Raw genomic sequence first — 14,977 nt, 5'->3', positions numbered from 1 at the left:
TCTTTGCAAATAAAAGGCCATGCTGGAGCACTTTGAATGTGATTATAGTGACTCACATTTTTAATGGCTTTTTTTTATCTTCAAAATGGCTTTTTTCCAAACAAAGTCCTACAAGGCCTCATATAACAAACAAGGGTTACTGCTCTTTTCCACACATAACATGAAAAATATCCTTCAGCAGAGCGGAGCGAGCTGCAGCCCATCTGCTGTAGCTTGGCGCGGCGCGGCGCAGCTCCCTGACCATTACGCATGCCTCTCGGTAAAGCAAACCACCTGTTTCCTGCGCAAGATTCCGCCTCGAGCCTCCTGAAAGCTTCTCCCAGGGTGAAATCCATCCAAACCGCTGATGGGGGATGACAACCTTGGCATTCCCTTTTGCTGCGTTTGTTGTCATGCCGGTTGTTGTTCGCTGAAGGGCTCCGTGGACTTTAGTCTTCTTTTCCATCCAGACTAGAAAAGGGCAGGCTGCGCCAGAGATAAATAGGCTCTTACTTTCCTATTTATCATGTTCCCCTGTTCTTCAGCTGTGGTCAGCAAAGTCTTTATTTGGGAGCCCAAAAAGAGCACCTTTGGAACAGAAGGAAAAGTGGAGAGAGAAGTCTCGGGGCACCTGGCCAAGGACCATCGGCCCCCCATCCCCTATTCAGGGCCTGATGCTGCAGACACTGAGCTCAGCTGAGCCTTACATGAAGCCCTCTCGTGTGAAATGAGTCCTCACAGGAATCCCAGAAGTATCCCAGACTTAACAGATGCTTTACCTAGACACTTGCAGCACAGGCAAGCTGTAATCCTGCAAGGGCTGTGCTGAGTAAAAAATGGCATTTCCCCCAGCTGCTTGCCATCACGCTGGCCAGACTGCAGCCAAATATTACACAGCAGGCTCTGAGCATCCTCACATTGGCATAACCACTGCTGCTTGGAGCAGGTTAGGGACCTTTCATGTCGCCCCATCCACCAGCTGCATTGGGAAGGTGCCCTTCAGCCCTGGGCCTCAGCGATGGGCAAGGCTTCAGAGGACACGGTGCTTAAAAACATGTCCTAAGCGAAGTCAGGGTACGCTCTGCTCCAGAGAACCTCTTAGTGGTCAAAACTGTGATATGAAATGTAGAAGTCTGAGTTGAAATGCTATCCCAATCTGAGCTGGAGACTGCTAGCCATGTCTTCATAAAGGGCAAGGACTCCTGCTGGGCTGTGCCCCTGCTGCTGCATCCAGAGGGTGCTGTGGTGGCACTTCATGTAGCAGCCGAGAGTTTTCTTGGGCCTGCCTGGGTTCCCCTTGCTGGGACAGGGTCACTGACAACAGGCCAAATCTTCTCGGTTGTGGTGGCAGTAAGTGTCAGAGACATGTGAAGAGAAGCGACCCCAAACCTGGTGGGTAACTCCTCTGGAGACCGAGGTGGCCAAACGCTAACATGTCCCTGGAAAGGCTTGTGGCTTCTCCACCTCGGACTGAGGAGTCCCCGACAGGGTGAGGACTTCACGGCATCCTCCTGCTCCAAAATGAAGGTGCCTCGCTCTTGCATGGAAATGAAAATGCGTCTTTCCTCCTACATTAAAAAGAACAGAGATGCAGTGCTGTTGTTTTGTTAAAAATATGCAGTTTTCACTACATTTTTTCTCTAAAGAAGTTAAACTGTACTGTTAAACTGACTGATTATAAATAACTACCAGCAGCTGCTTTCACCTCATTTGAAAAATTTCAGGTCAGAAGGTAAAAATTTGGCAGAGTTTTATGATCAGCTCAAAACATGATCTTACAACAGAGAACAAAGCCAGCTGTGCCTAAGATCAGGACATTTGCCTTCTTGAAATAGGATCATTCGGAGGAAAAAAGCATTTCTGGATTAGTCTTAATGCTACTTATGTAGCATTTGGCCAGGTTAATAACTCGGAGATACCGGCCCTATAACGTGCTCATGGGCGTGCAACGTGTCGTGCCACTTTGTGCTCAGAGCACACCTTGCCAGAAGTTGTGCAACATGCAGTTAATATCACCAGGAGTAGAAAAAAAAAATGCTTATTTGCTATGCATAAGTAATCATTCTAATGTAAAAAAAAAAAATCACAGCTTTAAAATGTGTCATCATTAACCATTGGCTAAAACAAAATCATAGCTAAAGTATGTATTAAGTCTGGCTGGCAAGAACTCGAGCCTATGTTAATTAATAAAGCTAAGTGGTGGCTTTAAGCACAGCAAGCCACAAGCAGGGCCAGGCTGCAGTTGGGGCTGGATGAAGTCGGGTGACTCGTGCAACACGCTGCAGTAAAGCTTTGTTTGAGATGATCTAAACAGAAACCTACAAGAATGTGCTGAAATGTGATAGGAAGAGTTTCTGCTCTGCAGAAAGCTTGTAACTCTGCTTCAGCACATGTTGGCAGGTACAAGGCTGGTAGGAACCTCATCTCCTCTCTGGAGCGACCACTCCTGTTGGCTCTGCAGTCCCTCTGTTTGCCTTTCACAGCAGGGCTTTGGGCCATTCCTGTGATCCCAGCGAAAGCAAAAGCACCAGAGTGGTGAGCAGCCAGGACACCAGTTTGACCCCTCAGCACACATTTGTGTTGTGCACCTCCTGTGTAGAGGCTCCCCTGCATCCTTTCGGGTCCCTCCGCTCACGGCCTGTGCGTTGGGTGCTTGGCAGTGGCTGGGTAGGGCTCACGGGTGTGACCACAGCACAAACAATTCACTGAGATAAAAGGCAGCCTGGATCCAGGATTAAATAGGTTTAGATCTACCGTACAAATGTGTCTGGAATTACAGCTTCCAGCCAAACTGGTGACTCTGCTGTGGAAGTCTTATGCTCCATAATCCGATGTAGCTGCTACACTCGGCCTTGGCTTCTTGCAGCTGTAAAGCTGCAATGTGAACCTCTGCGCATACCAGAAAGCATTTCCTCTCCGTATAGCAGAGCTGTGGGGAAGGGAAAAGACTTGCCCTTGAGCCCAGGCTGTACAGTAGCTGAGGTATTCCAGGAGCAATGTTTATACTGGAAGAGCCAACCCAGCCTACTGCAACAGCGGTAGTAAAGACTCCAGCAGCATCGGAGATGGTGTCCAGGAGTGGAGCAAAATCATATAAAACTGCTGTTTTTCACTACAGCACTGTCACATCTAGTATGCTTCATTCATGAGAATTAAGTACCTGGTGGAAGATGGAAGCCTGATATATTCTAAAGAGCCCAGACAATGTATGAGGCAGATATTTTGAGTCTTCCCAAGCAAATAAAAGAGTAGACATGCTTCTTCAAAGTAGTTTTTCTCCATGCCTTTTAATCCAAAGATCCCCAGACTTTTTGAAGGACTAAGCTGCAGGCTGCCTCAGCAGTCTTAATGCAGTGGTCCTCATGAATAATCAACTAAAAATTAGGCCACCCTTTGAATGTTGTGACAACATGTGTGTGTGGGTTTGGGCATTTTAGGGGTGGGTGAGATAGTGGGGAGAGTTGCTTTGTTTTAGAGTGATCTCACAAGCCATTTTCTGAAGCCTTTCAGACCACGAATGGTCCCCAGAGCACAGGTTGAGAAATACTATCCCAAGGACACTTGTGCAAAATAAAATCTCAGAGCAGAACTGCATTGTTCCCAAAAGCTGCCGAGTTCATGAGGGATTGCTCAGAGAACAGGGGGGTGGTTAGACCTCTCCATTGTTATTCACAGCTCTAATTTACAGCTAAACAGAAAATAGTGCTCTAATTGTTGTCAGAGTGAAGGGAATATTTAAATCCCAATGCAAATATAACCCATGCTGTTCTTCTGCAAGCATTAGTGGAAGGCCTGAGATGGAAGATCTTCTGGGTGTTCCCATGAATCACAGAATCACAGAATGGTTTGGGTTGGAAGGGACCTTAAAGACAATCCAGTTCCAATCCCCCTGCCATGGGCAGGGACACCTCCCACCAGACCAGGTTGCCCAAAGCCCCATCCAACCTGGCCTTGAACACCTCCAGGGATGGGGCATCCACAGCTTCTGGGCAACCTGTGCCACTGCTTCACCACCCTCTGAGCGAAGAATTTCTTCCTAATATCTAATCTAAACCTACCCTCTTTTAGTTTAAAGCCATTCCCCCTTGTCCTATCCCAACACTCCCTGACAAAGAGTCCCTCCCCACCTTTCCTGTAGGCCCCCTTTAGGCACTGGAAGGCCATTGTAAGGTCTCCTCAGAGCCTTCTCTTCTCCAGGCTGAACAACCCCAACTCCCTTAGCCTGTGTTCATACGAGAGGTGCTCCAGCCCTCTGAGTCTCTTCATGGCCTCCTCTGGACCCACTCTAACAGGCCCATGTCTTTGTGCTGGGGGCCCCAGAGCTGAACGCAGGCTCCAGGTGGGATCTCACGAGAGAAGAGCAGAGAGGGACAATCACCTCCCTCGCCCTGCTGGCCACGCTGCTTTTGGTGCAGCCCAGGATGCGGTTGGCCTTCTGGACTGCAGGTATGAAATAGAGTGCAGAATCAGAGCTGATACATTCAATGCTTTGTCAGCTCAGGCTGACTTCAGTTCATTGTTGATCAGGGTGTGCAAGAAGTGGGAGGGAGTCTAGTTTCTCTGAAAAGTTGCATTAGCAATCAGCAGTGTAAGAGCATCCCAAGAAAGAAAGGTAGGTGGGCATGAAAGATCTGGACCCCTGAAAAGTGCCAGGCTTTCTAATGTTTTTGGTTGGTTGGTTGGTTTCTTTTCTTCTTTTCTCTCTCTCTCTCTCTTTTTTTTTTTTTTTTCAGTGGCCTTTTTAGAGTCTGGGAACATTTTCTTAGTGAGTGAGTGAGAGGTGCCTCACGGAAGAGACATAAAAGGATAGTCTGACTAGTATTAGTATTCTTCCAACCCTAACAAATTTCCTTTTCCTGACTAGTAAAAAAATGTAAATATTGAGAAGTCTCCTTTCGGCACCTACAATGGTCTTGCTCTTCTGTTCCTTTTGAGGAGCACTTAAGAAAGATAACTCTTTTCCCCTTGTCAGTAAGAAAGCAATAAAATTACAGTCATCTGAAAAATACTGGCAGTAGCTCTGAAAAGGGATAACACAAAAGTATGCCAAAGAATAAAAGGGGAAAATGCAATTTTTGTTATAGTCAGCTATGTGTTTAAGATAACTGAAATCCTCTAGGCGAATAAAGCATTTATCATCATGAATGTCAAAATTTCCAACGGTAACCTTCATTAAGTCTCTTCAAAAGTCAACCATCAACACCCACACAGTTTAGGAGTCTGAACAGCAAAACCAATAATAAAACCAGTAGGTGTAATAATCACTGCTGTTCTCTCTCCCCATCACTTTCTCTATATAAGTGTGTGTATGTGCATGCACAAAACAGACATAAATCTAGTAAAGAGCAGGTCTTGCTTGTCTCTGCTCAGATCATGCATCGATGACTCAAAAATATATAATTCTGAAAAAAAAAAAAAAAAAGAGAATTCATCCATCTCCCTGTAGTAAGAACTTTCTTTTCCCTGCCCAAATGATCACTTAAAATATTTTTGTACTAAAACATGCTTTAATTTGTATTTGGAGTAAGCATTCTCCAGCGGGTTTGGGTGGTCAGCTGTGGAGTTCATTTGGCTCCCATGAAATTATTTGCAAAGGAAAAAAAGGGTTGTAACAAGTGATTTCATGTTTTTTCACAGATTTTCTTGATAATGTTATACAATAAACTCCTAATAGCTGGTTTATAGGCCAGCTCTACAAGACAAACAGACCAACTATACAAGAGAAACAGTGAACAAATCGGCCTGGCCAAGGAAAGCTTCCCTAAGATAATTAAAAACACCTCATGCCTTCATTGTGAGAAAGAAGACAGCTTTCAAAATGTTTATCTTAGAGCTAAAATACAGGTCCCAAGTCTGAGTTTGAAAAGCAGTTGAAAAACATTTGGCCCCAGTGAGGCGCCAAGGGCGCGCAGCTGAAGTGCTGGGGAGCAGTAGGTGGGCCGCGCACGCAGGGCCGCTAGCGAGCCAGGACGGTCCGGGGAGAGGTGGGCAGGGACCTGCTTCATCTCACCCCTGTGCAGCCTCACGTCCTTGAGAGACACACTCCCGAGCCCTCAGGGGTACCCTCCGCCCAGCTATCTCAAAGCCCCTCCCCACACAAGGTGCCCCGTGAGCTCACCCCACCGCCATCAGCCTCTCGGTTTGCTCTTGCCTTGCTCTTCCCTCATCCTTCCACCCCTGTGGATGACCACGCGGCAGCGCTCCCAGCTCCTTCTCCTCTCCTGCACTTCATCGCCTTGTCTTCCCTGGAGCATTCCACGCCTCTGAGGCCTCCAAGTTTCTGCTGTGCAGCACAAGGGCTCCTGGAGCTCACCTCACGCCTCGCAGGCAGCCCCCGATATCTGAAATGCATCTTTTCTCCCAACACGTCTTTCTCCTTCTGTTGCTTCTCCTCATGTTGGCTTCTTGTCAGTTATTTAGGCAATGCCTTCCATGAAAAACCAGGGTGAGAACAGAGGTCGACGTGGTAAAGTGGCTTTGATCACAACCTTGCTTTCAGTCCCAAACTTTATGAAACTGCCACCTCTTGATTCCAGATCTCCAGGCGTTGCGGCTGCTTGCAACTCTGTGGCTTTGTTTATTTTGGCACCTTTCCTTAACAAGAAGAAAGGAAGCAAAGTTCAGCCATTACTGAGTGAGCGGGAAGTGAAAAAAAAAAATCCTTTCCTCATTATAAAAATATACTAAGACCTTCTCCCTGCCTTCCCCCATGCTTCAAGCAAGACTTCAAAGCAAAAGGCAGTCTCAGGCAGTGACACTTGCCATGGAAATACATTCGTGGAGTGCAGCACGGGGCTGGGTCCCGGAGGACATTTTTGTTGTTGACTTGACAGTTACAAGGATTTGGAAATCGCCTAATGAGCATGTGCAGTAGGGTGTTTTTGCCTCGCGAACTCATTAAACCTGCACCTGGAGCATTTATGTGCAGCAAACAGCCACGTGCAGAACTGCTGTCTCCAGAAATGGCCCGAGGAAGCCAAAGGGCTGGAAAGGACAAATCCCATGCGCCGGGAGAGCTCCTGCCGAGTTCAAAATGGTATAGTAGTGCTGTAAGTCTCCCCACAGCACGTTTGTCCATCCGTTTGGGGTGGATGGGGACTTGGCTGAAGCGTGTGGGCCAGCTCCTGCTCCCTGAGCAAGTTCTCCTGCAGGTGCCATCTGCAGGTTCTGTCGGGCTGCACAACATGCACTGTGCTCCCAAGGAAAATGGAAGCAAGTTGGACTTCGAGTCAAACAACATAGTCACAGTGGAATTATAATTTTGAAGGCTTATTTCTGGGAAGTAGGGAATAATAGGTTCCAATAAACAACACAAGGACCCAATAAATGCTGGCCACTATTGCTCTTCAGAGGGATTTACACAGAAGAGTGGCATCTTTGTACAGGGATCATCTCTTATTTGTGTCTCTTACTCTCTTTTGGCTCAGATCAAGTGTAGTATCTCATTTTATTAAATAGCTGATTTCTCCACACTGCACTATGTGCCACTAAGTGGCTTTGTTGAGCCGGGAGATGGCACAGAAACCCTGATCTCTCGCAGGGCCTCTGAGACATTACTGTGGCTCATCGGCTGCACCACGAATAGCATGCAACTCCAAGGGGAAGATTAAAAGACCACATTTGTGAAGAAAAAAAAAACGTTGAGAAAGTTTCAGATGCAGTGAGAAGAGTTTCTGGGGCTGAGAACCATGTACTGGATATCTTCCAGCAGTGAACTACCAAATTTACAAAAGACAGGCAACATCGGCTATCATCAGTAATGCAGCCAGGTCATTATCATGTCTTTGACCACAAGCAGGTGGCCAGTGCAAAGGGCAGGAACGCCTGTATCTAGTAATTGTAGTTTAGTGAAAGTGTTGATGATCTCCTTATCAAGAGTCAAGGTTTCTAGGAACACTCTCTTCTAGGAAGAACATAGCGTTGTCTCATAAAATAAAAGGTGGGGCAGGGGGATGCGTCACCAAATTGTAAGGGTGAACGCCAGGGCAGTGTTTCCACTTGCTTATGTGCTTACTATTGACAAGCTAATATTCCATGAAAGCCAGACTTAAGCCTTCAAGACACACGAGACATGAATAACCTTGCACACATCTGAAGTTAAGAGGCAACCTTGTTTGTTGCATGGTTAGCAGCTGAGGCTTAGGCACATTTGTTACAGCAGTTACTTGCAGACTGAGCAAAACACAAATACAAAGCTGATAATTTCCACAATACATTAAAGGTCTGTAGCAATACAGGAAAGGGCCAAAATGGATGGTGGCAAATAGTGGGGAAAAGGTCATGAGAAAAAAAAAATGAGGGAAGAAAATTGTATTAGCAGAAAAGCAGGGCATGACCCTACCCTTTGGCAAAGTTACAGAAATCTTAACCTTTGGAAATGCTATTAGTTCATTGCTGTTGGAAAGTTGGCTAGAAACGCAACATTCAGGACTGACTCCATTCTAGGGTTTCTGCTGCGCTAAGCACAGTAACACATGAACACACCTCCCCTCTCAGAGGCATGCTTGCAATGAACAGTCACTAAATACTGTGTTATTCCTAATATTTTGCAACCCTAGGCAACCAACCACTGACTCTGCTCTGCGTGACACAGCCTGGAAGAACCAGATAGTCTAGAATCAATTTGCTACTCCAGTTGAGTTTGATTTTATGATCTTAACACTTGTCATTTGGGGAAGGAACAAAATATTCACTGTTCCCAGGGTATGTAATGCTACTGGGAAGCCATAAATTTTAATTCAGTACTTTATTTCCCTCATGAAGAGATGTTGCTCATATGTGCTGTCACAGTTGGGGGTTCCTCATTTTTTTCTCGAGTTGCTTGTCCCTTCATTAAGCTGGAGTATGCTCAGAAGCACGACAGCTTTTGTTTCTATCAGTGATTGATGTTATAGTGAGAGTTTTGGTTTGGTTTCCTTGGACCAGGAATTGTTTCACATGAGTTTTTTCTGCTGGATGAGCCGGCACTCCTCAGTCCTGGCTCCCTCTCCCAGCTCTGCCAATCGCTATTTTTTGTCCTTCAGCATCCGGCTTGAATTTGAAGTGGCAGGAAATAGAGATTGATGGTTTTATTCTTCAGAGGGAAGCAGTCAGTTCAGAGCACATGCTGGTGCCCGAAAGAGACTTAGAGAAGAGAAGCGCCCAGCAAGTTTATCCAAGGATATTCGAGGTCTTAGAAGTGGTAACCAGCTAGATTTAATGGAAACAGAAAATTTTATTCAAAATATTTGCATTTTAAATTTAAATTAATAAAGTATTTGAATTTATTGTGAAACCACAATCCTATTGAGTTTTCTCTAAGATATATTGCTTCACATTTTGGGGAAAAAAATACCTAAAGGGTCTAAAGGGTCAGGGAAAATGTCTGCCTTTCATTTCCCGCCCTCATATTTTCTTCTTGAAACAATTTCACCCTGACAAAAAAACGAAGGCACGTACAGAAAAACATCCAATTAGTTAAAGGGTGACTACTGCAGTCTATCAGAGAAGATACGTGATACCCTAAAGGAATGAATTTTTAATGATGACAATCAAAGTTCAAAGGGGATTCTTTTAAGGGTTTTCTATCATTTTATGATGTGGGATAAAAATATATCCTGTCCTTGAGGTCGGAAGCCATGTTGAGCTCCCGTTTGAGAAAGAGAGTTGAACTTCAGTCAGAAGATTGGCTGAAGTTTTTAATGCATTTCAGTACTCACTGGTCTTAACATTTTGAGGACTGAAAAGATGGAAACAGATACAGCAACTTGAATGTTTTCTCCAAGCCTAGGTCCCCACAGACTAATTTACATTCTTGAAAATATGTAAATTAATTTTACAAATGGATCTGGATGAGAATCAGTTTTTAATGGTCATTAATTTAATGACCTTGCAGATAGAGGAGGTCACCTCTCTTGCTTCTTAATAAATTCTGAAATCCAGCTGACAGTGGAGCTCAGCATTTCAAATTGCAAAAGGGAAGTTATTCTTTTTGGTGGGGTTTTTTGTTCCTGTCCCCGAAGACCACATGAAACCTGGCTACTGTCCTGGGACTTCTAGTTCAAGTTATTGTCTTTGTAGTCCCTGGAGTTAACCTAATAGCCTGGGATCTTGCCTGTAGAAAACATTTGGAGAAAAATGAATTTATGGTGTATTTCCTGCATATTTTTGATAGCTACTTGGCCAGACTAACAGCATCCCTCCTCGTACTGTGGGACAGTAATCTTTCAGCTTTTGATGGCCTTTTACAAAAGGAAGTCTGACTAAAAAGTACACAGTATTTCAAAATGAAGGCCAAGATTTACTCGGAGTAGAACCAAAATGGAATTTACAGCATAAACATGGCCTTTCCCTCCGCTGTGGTCTCCACTACACTGGAACAGGAAAGTTGTCAAAAAGTAATCCATCCCACACCAAACCAAATGGTGAGGGCATTGCCTGCATGGCTGGAGGAAACTCAACAGAGAACCTAGAGGAAGTACCTGAGGACAACCAGAGCAGGGGAAGCAGACCCAAACTTCCCATGAGCTGAGGTCTGCTTTGGGGTTGTGGCGAGCTGCACACTGCTGGTTTGAAATGCCATATTAAAACAGAAAAACATCTATCAATTTCAACAATTCAAGTGCTCTAGCATCATGAGTAAATAAGTAGAAAAAAATTAAAACAGACAGCAAGTGGATGGCTGCTACTGGTTCTACAAAAGGCTCCAAGATTAGTCAAACAATCATGTCATAATGATCTGACTTATACATGTGTGTAAGTCTCCTCATTGCTCAGGTCTTGGAAAAAATTCCAGGTGGGAACTGAATCCACCTTTCAAACCCTGGCAGGGCACTGCCCTGAGGCACCACAGGCAGGCGAGGATACAGGACCTGGTGCATCTTTGTGCCATGTTTAAAAATGTAAATGAAGAACACCTTCCCCAAAAAAGATATCACTGCAGCATTTTAATGTTTTTTATGCTCTGTGCTATCAGATAGCACACTATTTGTACTGGCCTTTCTTGGAAATACTTTTTTTTTTTCTGTTGTGATCTATTTTACTACATCTGCACCATTATTTCAACAGCACACCCACAGGCTGCAAGGATGCCTTCCTTCATAGCAACTGAACTTGAGGCATTTTTACAAGTTAAAACATAGCATGCTATCCAAACTACCTTTCTAAATAAAGAGAAAACTCAAGTTTCAAACCACAGCGCTTTTACCAAGAGAGATTAAAACCATCTCTGGCTTTGGAGGTTTTAATTTTAAAGCTGTGTCAAGCCTCTTCTACTCCTCAGGCAATCAAAGAGAAGAATTATTTGCATTGCCTACTCCAAGGGAAGAAGTGATTTAAATGTACTTTCATTAGAAAGCCTCTTACCGTGTGCAGCACGTGTGGTTACCCATGTGCAAGTGTTTGCACAGTAACAACTTGCGACAATAGTGAGTTCCTGCCTCGCACCAGCGAGCTGCACAGCAAGAAGGGCTTGAATGCATATGATGTGAGAAACTAGCCTGCAGGCAGGGCAAGCTTCCTTTTTTCTGGCTATTTCTGGTTTTGTTGGACAACTTAAAAAGGAGTTAAACTAGCCTTCTGCGTGTCTGCTGACCTAAAGAAAAAGAAAAGAAAAAAAGTTTTTTTCTTTCTTGGCAAATAAATCCAGAATGCCTGAATTGGTATCTCTTCCTCACCCTTCCTTCTCCAAAATCCAAGGACTCAGGAGCTTCGCCATCAGCACAGCAGGGTTGGGTTTCCACAGCTTTCAACAGAGAGCTGCTTTGCTCCACCTGCAAATTCTTTGATTACGCTCAAGTGCCCATCTCAGCTGGGGCCAGCTACCTGCATGCACCGTCGGGCAACTCTGATGTCCAGCTTGGACATTGAAACCTCCTCCGTCCCAGGGATGAAATGTGGTGGCACTTCAGGAGCTACAGAAACGTATAGATTTGGAGTTGCTGTTTAGAAGTCGTGTCACTGTGTGCTTCCCACAGGCATAAAAGTAAATTCTTGAAGGGACTAATAGAAACTATCGCTAGTTTTTTTAGTTTTCTCTAATGCTTACAGATCATTAACGCCTCAAAGTATAGAAGCTCAGAGAAAGTCTTTAAAGGACTAACAGAAACTACATTTAATTTACTTTTAAGACTTTCACCGGAGTACTATTTTATTAATGCACTAATGGTTATTTTCATCTGCTTCTCTTTGAAAAAAATCTGGTTGCAGTTCTTAGCTAATTTGATGTATTCTTTGTGATATCAGTTAGAACCCCCTTGATATATTTGCCAATACATTTACAAGAATTATTGCATTGTAAAAATATCCAGAGAACCTGGATGCAATTGATTCCTGTAAGACAAAATGTCTTACAGGAAAATAAATGATCTATAGTTAACCCTTTAATCCCTATTGGCCTGTGTCGAAACCACTTCCACATGCATCTTAAAAATATAAAATAAAAAAATCAGTGTTAAATGTAAATTTGGAAAGTGTATTTTTAATTGAATATTTACAATTTTCTCCTCTGTGCATGTATTCTGGATTTTTTGAGCGTCAAAGAAGAGCAACAAACTGCTGTGTGTGGTCGCCCTTTCTCACCCAACCCATTCAAAGTCTTTGAGCACGTTTAGCACAAGTGAAACTGCCTTGGATGACACCTGTTACAACTCAAGTAAGATTTTTTGGGGAAGTATATATGTGATACAATAATCTCTTTCTCTGATGAGGATATGTGTTTACCATTGGTCACAACAGTAGACATCACTACAGTAGACATCACTACTAGGATGCATCACTACAGGCGCAGCTAAAACAACTGGGGTGTGTCTCAAGTGGGGAAAGGACGAGGTTATTTCGGAGATAGCTTTTAATTTTATCTTTTGAATAATAAAATTCTATATAACAGGTTGTGCCTGCCAGAATTGCTTTCGCTTCATGCTTTTGATAAAAGACAGGAGAGGGGAAGAGAGGGGGTAAGAGGAAGGAAAAAGGGAAAAAAGGAAAGAGTGAAGGAAGGGCATTTCTGGTATTACCCAGTGTGACAAAAGAACAAAACTAGAAATTAGCAGAAACAATGTGTGAAAGAGTCCCAACGGGCACAGCGGCTTATGGATGCATGAGCCCTCCAACCCATCACAACTGTTGCATTGTTTTTAAAATAAAACAGTTTGTGGGCTAAAAAATAGGATGCTGAAAAAAGGACTGAGCTGAAAGAAATGGCCTTTCTCATCGTGCCTATTATTTGAGCTTCTTGACATCAAAATGAAATAATGAATTACACCATCCTCTCTAGAAATCACAGCAAATCCTCACATATTCGGATGATGAAATTTCACTCAGATTGTTCTTTCATTCTCTGCTTTATTCTTGTTCTGTCCTGGACATCTTTTGATTTCTGTTTGTTGAGAATCTGGCTTAGCCATGCAAGGCTGCTACGTTAGTAGTGTTGCAGTGAGCCCGTGACCAAAAGAGAGCTAGAATGGGTTAGGCAAGCTGATGATAGTACAAGCTTTGCATGTCTTAAGAGTATCCTAAATTTTTTTTAAACATTATTTGGTATAGGCGTTCTTCATTCTACAAAATGTACTTTCTTCAAGACAAGACCTGATGCAATAAACGAATGCTGTGTTTTGTCTATTCTATTTGTCACCCTGCCTTCTTTACAAACTACCTTGAACTCATTAATCTCATTTTGTCCAGGGACAAGTAGGCTCTGACTTTCAAAGCTGCCACAAAATGGCTTCAGCACGTCTCATCTGTTCTTTCTCACTTTTCATTATCCAGTACAAGTTTACTTGCTCTTGCAGGGATTTGATGAGACCCACGTTCACGAAGAAGAGTTTTAGTACAGCTGAGTTGAATTTGCAAGAGGTAAACTGTCGGTACTGTTCAGATTGCTGACCTCTGGGAAGAGCATTTAGAAGGGGGACTGTGGGGCTTTGCCTTTTTTTTTTTTAAAGGTTTTTTTTTTTTTGGGGGGGGGGGGAAATAAAACAAAGCTATTGCTTTTCTCCTTTTCTCAGGCTTAGCACTTCAGCAATGTGCTTTTGGTAGCTTATTTCCCCTCAGCTCTGTTCCTACTACCTACCTCACAGAAACACGTGAATGGATCACGTTTGACATGTCTGGCTCTTCCAGACTTTGAGCACTGAAAGCAAACTGTCATGCTGCATTTGACTACCCTCTGTGCATGTGTGTGCCACGAGCCCCCAGGGCTTACACCTCCATCAAGCGGCCTGTCACCCTGCCAATTATTTTCCCAGATTTGTTTCAGCAACCCCAGCTGCCTTTCTGCCAGGTAACTTCTTCCATTCCTTACACGCTGCTAAACAAACCAATTGCCCTGGACCTGCTCTGAACTTCCTTAACAAACACACAACGGTCTGGCAGCGGTCCCACAGCACCTCATTCCCCTCAGTAATCACCACTCTCTTCTGCAGCCTTATTTTCTGGATCTGCAGTGGTGAGGTATGCGCATCTCAGAGTTGCAAGGTGCTCGGCTTGGTGGGTCCATTAGTCCCTGCAGGCTCTCTTCGTGTACCAGGCAACTACCTTGCAAGGCATGGTCCAGGCTGGGAGAAAACCCTTTGCCAGGTGAGTCTCAAGTACAGTGTTTGTTCAGATGCTCTGGGGGAGCGCTATGTAAAGCTACACAACCAGGCAGTAGCAGTCAAGCTCTTCAGGGCTACAGATAATGCCAGAATTGCCTTCTGTGCTTCCCCTGAGCTTCCAAAAGCTCTTGGAAGCCAGGAATGAGAGCTAAGGGTTAGTGCTGGCATCCATTTTGAGAGAGTTATCTGGAGAACAGCATGGGAGCTGGACAGTTTATGAGTTTGGTTTTTTTTTCACTGGGTTTGAGTTTCCTGGGTTCCCGAAAATGCCTGTGTATCAGAGCTCATGGGAGCTGATCCAGATGCTCTGGGGCAATTAACCAAAGGGTAGTAACTGCAACAAGATACAGCCTAAGAACAGATGTGTGCCACAAACTACACCTGATTCAACATGATGAACACAGACATACTGTCCAGCTGACAAAGAG

The 14,977-nt window shown here is 44.2% G+C and overlaps 1 long non-coding RNA gene across 1 annotated transcript; it reads right to left on the bottom strand.

Annotated features, from left to right (window-relative positions):
* Positions 1-37: 37 nt before the first annotated feature.
* Positions 38-7,611, bottom strand: LOC136789784 (uncharacterized). Its single transcript, XR_010828730.1, has 2 exons — positions 6,098-7,611; positions 38-1,547 (listed from the first exon to the last, which is right to left on the bottom strand). It is a non-coding gene; the product is annotated as an uncharacterized lncRNA (long non-coding RNA).
* Between the last annotated feature and the right edge of the window lie 7,366 nt (positions 7,612-14,977).

Source organism: Anser cygnoides, chromosome 2 (assembly GCF_040182565.1).
Source record: "Anser cygnoides isolate HZ-2024a breed goose chromosome 2, Taihu_goose_T2T_genome, whole genome shotgun sequence".
Classification (NCBI taxonomy): Eukaryota; Metazoa; Chordata; class Aves; order Anseriformes; family Anatidae; genus Anser; species Anser cygnoides.
The sequence above is the reverse complement of the archived record's forward strand: the minus strand, read 5'-3'. Positions and strand labels throughout refer to the sequence as shown.